The following is a 5562-nucleotide window of genomic DNA, read 5'->3' on the forward strand; positions in this document are numbered from 1 at the left end:
TGGAAAGGCTGTCTGCCACCAATTCCAAGGTGGAGAGTGCCATGAACCACAGGCATCGCCGGACAGTTCTTCGTGACGCTTGTTTCTCCCAAGAGGCATTGGATACCTTCAATTTGGGAGACGTGTACCTCCGTGCCGCTCAAAATGGTCTAGCCAGAACCACGGAGCAGTATGTGAAAGACATACGGGTAAGAAAATTTCGGTTTATATATATATATATATATATATATATATACCAGTAGCCCCCGAGACTTGAAACAGTTAGAATGACTATTTTAATGATCATTTGTTATGCAGGTTCTTACAGAAAAGAATACCCTACTGTCCCAGGAGCTGGAAGAGTGCAAAGCCCAACTTGAGGCCGCACTAGCCGCGGCAAGGGAGCCCAAGGAGACCCCCTCTGGTAATATACGCTTCGAAAGATAAGTACTTTGTGAAGTGCGGCGTGGGTGCAAATCTGACAAATGAAATTGCAGATGGCGCTGGATTAAATCCGAAAGTGCAAAACTCCAACGCCAGCTAAAGGCTGGTGAGAGCGTGCTGACAAAGGTGAGGCGGGAGAAGAACGATCTCCAAGATGCCAACACCAAGCTGGGCGTTGAACTGAAGGACGTTCGTGCCCAGCTGTCGGCCTCCGTGAAGGAGAATCAGCGGCTTCGACGCGGCACATATAGTAAGTGCATAAATGAACTTTGAAAAAAAAAAGAGTTCAACGAGGAAGTCAACTAACAGAGTAATGTTTGTAGGTATGCTAACAGGTCGTCCTGCAGAGGAAATGCCCGGTTCTACGGGTGACCTTCTTCCCGAGCTCTCACAACTGCACGAGCGAGTTCGGCAGGTGATGCAAGGCATCGCCCAGGCCTTGTGGCCATCCATCTCCATGCCCGAAGGCCTTGGAGAGCTTGTAGAGAAGCTGAAGGGAGCGCGGTGGCGCTTCCGATTATGGAAGATGTCGGACTGCCGTCAAGGCGCCAAGGAGGCCTGGGCCATGGTGAAGACGCGGTACATGAAGGCTGACCCAAACCACATGGACGAGGTCGGACCCGTAGGGCCCGATGGGAAGGAGATCCCTGTGAGCTTAGTATACGACCAAGTAGAGTTGGCCGCAAAGTATTCCCAACAGGACTATAAACTAGACAGCATGTTAGATGGTATTGAAGAGGAATACAATCAGTCAGATTAACTATGTAATTTTAATTGACATGTGTAATGCCTTCTAGCCGGATTGTAGATCGTTTGTCATGGCCGACCTTTTCGCTTCAACCTCGGGACCTGACGGTCTGGAGTGTGTCCGAATACCCTTGCGGTTATATAAGAACCGGGGTATGCATGGAGACCAGGCGTAGGGGTCATTAGTTCTTGAACAGACAAGTGCCCAACTAGTTATGTTATATTACATGGTTAGTAAGAAACATCTTCCAGGGAGAATAGTTCCGTTAGGGGTTCCTTTCCCTGGGAGGCATGCCCTAAAGTGCATGTCTGTTCTGCGAAAAGAGACGCAGGAAAAACATCTGGGGGCGTATAGATAAATAAGTGAAAGAAAAGATCATCTTTAGCTCACCGACCGAATATTCCCTTAAGAACGCTAGCTTTCGGCTTCACCCAGTTTGAGGTACACATCTGGCTGACCGGCAGTAACAATCGCAGAGGTGCTCCCTTTACCACCTAGCCGAACAATCGGGAACGTAAGGGTAAGCACAGGAGCCAGGCAACCCAGCTTGGCCAAAACTTAAGTCATATCGATTCATATAATGGTGAATAAAAGGTACACGCGGAAGTGTGACACATGTGTTGGGCATGAAGCCCGTATAAATAAGCTTCTGTTTAAAGAAGCCCCCAGGTTTAATGAGTGCGGATAGCACGTCACTTTATGAGCCTTTGAAGGCTGTAAGAGAAAGAGAGGAGAAGGAGAGAAATGTAAGACAGAAAGTATATAAAAAATGGACAGAGGAAGGAGACGAACACAGAGTCCGGCGCTAGGCATAGAATCTTCGGAGACGGGCTGTGTTCCATGGGTTCGGCTCGAGTTGGTTATCCGATGCATCTCGCAGGCGGTACGCTCCACCAGTCAGGACTTGGTCAATTATGAAGGGACCTTCCCACTTGGGCTTGAGTTTGTCCTTTTCTTGTCTGGCAGGCGTAGAACTAATTCGCCAACATTGTAATTTTTGGCCCGTACTTCTCTGCTTTGGTATCTTCGAGCCTGCTGTTGATAGAATGCGGAACGGGCTTTTTCCATGTCCCGCTCTTCCTCCAAGGCGTCCAAACTGTCCTGCCGATCGAGCTTGGCTTCTCTTTCTTCGTACATGCACACTCGAGGTGAGTCATGAATTATGTCGTAGGGCAAAACTGCCTCTGCGCCGTACACCATGAAGAATGGTGTGTATCCGGTGGTGCGATTCAGCGTGGTCCGCAGCCCCCAGAGCACGGAGTCAAGCTCCTATACCCAGTGCGTATTAGATTCCTTAAGGGACCGCACTAATCTGGGTTTGATGCCGCTCATGATAAGACCATTTGCACGTTCGACCTGGCCGTTGGTTTATGGGTGATAGACGGAAGCATAATCGAGCTTGATGCCCATGTTTTTGCACCAAAGTTTTACCTCATCGGCCGTAAAGTTCGTGTTGTTATCAGTGATGATGTTGTGGGGACGCCGTAACGGTGTGCAACCCCGGATATAAAGTCTATCACTGGTCCGGATTCGTCTGTCTTAACAGGCTTGGCTTCTATCCATTTGGTGAACTTATCCACCATGACCAGTAAGTATTTTTTCTTGTGGGTTCCGTCTTTAAGGGGTCCAACCATGTCAAGCCCCCAGACCGCGAAGGGCCAAGTGATGGGGATAGTTTGGAGGGCAGTGGGTGGCATATGGCTTTGGTTTGCAAAAAGCTGGCAACCGATGCATTGTTGGACTAAGTCATGGGCGTCAGCCCGGGCCGTCAGCCAATAAAAGCCTGTACGGAAGGCCTTGCTTACAAGGGACCGAGCTGCAGCGTGATGTCCGCCGAGTCCGGCATGAATTTCAGCCAGGAGGTTCCGCCCTTCCTCTTCAGAGATGCATCTTTGAAGGACTCCGGTAGTGCTTTTCTTATAAAGCTCTCCCTCATGGACTTTATAGGCTTTAGATCGCCGCACTATGCAGCGTGCCTCATTTTGGTCCTCAGGGAGTTCCTGCCTGGTAAGGTAGGCGAGGAATGGTTCTGTCCATGGGGCGATGACGACCATTATTACGTGGGCTGAAGGTGTTATTTCATTGGCAGAGCCTCAAATTATGTCAGCGCTCGGATCTTGGCTGGATTTGCTTCAATTCCTCTACCGGATACAATGAAGCCCAAGAGCTTTCCGACTGGAACGCCGAAAATGCATTTTTCCGGGTTGAGCTTGATGTCGTATGTTCGGAGGTTATCGAATGTTAGCCTCAAGTCGTCTACTAGAGATTCGACATGTCTTGTTTTAACGACCACATCATCTACGTATGCCTCCACTGCTTTGCCGATCTGGTTTGCCAGACATGTCTGAATCATGCGCTGATATGTTGCGCCGGCGTTTTTTAGCCCGAAGGGCATTGTGTTGAAGCAGAATGGTCCGTATGGTGTGATGAATGCCGTTGCGGCTTGGTCTGACTCTGCCATCTTTATTTGATGGTAGCCGGAGTATGCGTCGAGGAAACACAACAAATCATGTCCTGCGGTAGCGTCGATAATTTGATCGATGCGGGGGAGAGGGAAGGGATCCTTTGGGCAAGCCTTGTTAAGGTATTTGAAATCAACGCACAGGCGCTAGGATTTGTCCTTCTTTGGTACCATCACCAGGTTTGCTAGCCAGTCCGGATGTTTTATGTCTTTGATGAATCCGGCCTCCAATAGCTTGGCTAGTTCCTCTCCCATGGCATGTCTCTTAGGTTCGGAAAAACACCGAAGAGCCTGTTTGACTGGCTTGAATCCTTTTAGGATATTTAAGCTGTGTTCGGCCAGCCTGCATGGGATTCCTGGCATGTCTGAAGGGTACCAGGCAAAAATGTCCCAGTTCTCTCGTAGGAACTCTCGCAGTGCGGCATCTACATCAGGGTTTGACTATGCCTCGATGGAAGCTGTTTTATTGGGGTCCGTTGGATGGGCCTGGAATTTGACTATTTCGTCCGCCGGTTTAAAGGAGGTGGACTTGGATCTTCTATCGAGTATCACATCGTCCCTATTTACCGTGGAGCACAGCGCAGTTAGTTCCTCAGCCGCTAGGGCTTCGGATAGCGCCTCGGGGCCAGTGCGACTGTCTTGTTTTCGGCGCGGAGTGCTATGTCCGGATCACTAACGAGAGTGATGATTCTGTTAGGCTCGGGCATCTTGAGCTTTATGTACCCGTAATGGGGTATTGCTTGGAAGACTGTAAACGCTTCCCGCCCTAGCAAAGCGTGATATCCTCTACTGAATGGGGCCACCTGGAACGAGACCTCTTCGGACCTGTAATTATCCAGCGTGCCGAACACCACATCTAGTGTTATTTTTCCTGTACAGCACGCTTCCCGACTGGGGATTATTCCTCTAAAGGTTGTGCTGCTTTGCTCAATGCGGTTCCGGTCTATTTCCATTTTTTGAAGGGTTTCCTCATAAATGAGGTTCAATCCGCTGCCGCCATCCATGAGTACCTTGGTAAGATGAAAGCCGTCCACTATTGGACTGAGGACCAATGCGGCTGGTGCTCGGGCTGCTCAAAATTTAGGTTCATCACTGGTGTTAAAAGTAATAGCCATGTCACTCCATGGGTTTATTGTTGCTACTTGGTAGACTTCGGCAAGGTCGCGGAGTGTTCTTTTTCACATATTATTTGATGCGAAAGTCTCGAAGACTGTTAATACCGTACTGGTTTCTCTGGGGTGGCTTTCTATGGCTTCTAGAATTAAAAGATCTTCGCCAATTTTTGCCACCTGCCGGAGTATCCAACATGCTCTGAGGCTGTGAGTTGGTGTGGCGCCCTCTGCACTGTGGATTTTACAGGGTCCATTAAGCCATCCTTCCAGTACGGTTCCATGCCCTGTAGAGGGCTTTTGCTTTTTGGTATTAAACTCGGGTGTCTATCGATGATGCACCCTTTTGTTTCGGACTGGGTTTGTATTCAGGGTCGGATTGTCCCAAAATTTTATTTCGGTTTTCCAGGCGCTTTCCATCGCACAGTACTTTCGTACTATGGACGCCAAGTCAGCGAAGCGTGTAATATCACGGCGACTTATGGCGTTGAGGATTCCCTTGTCCGTGCAATTATTGCAGAAGAATAAAATTGCGTCTTCCTCGCGGCAGTCCTTTATCCTGTTCATAACCAGGAGGAATCTGGCCCAGTAATGATGTACTGTTTCTTCGGGCTCTTGCCTAATTTGGGATAGATCGCTTATGTACGGGTGGGTGAGCGGAATCAAATTCGAAACCTCACCCAATCTGAGATCCAGGGGCCAAGGAGTTTCCGAACTTGGAAGTTTGGATTCTTGGATGCTGTCCAATGAATCTAGCCCGTCACCTGACTTTAAGTTCAGGTCTTGAGTGATGTCCTCCCCTCCGTAGGTATCCGACTTGG

The sequence above is a fragment of the Triticum aestivum genome, chromosome 3A (genome assembly GCF_018294505.1).
Source record: "Triticum aestivum cultivar Chinese Spring chromosome 3A, IWGSC CS RefSeq v2.1, whole genome shotgun sequence".
Classification (NCBI taxonomy): Eukaryota; Viridiplantae; Streptophyta; class Magnoliopsida; order Poales; family Poaceae; genus Triticum; species Triticum aestivum.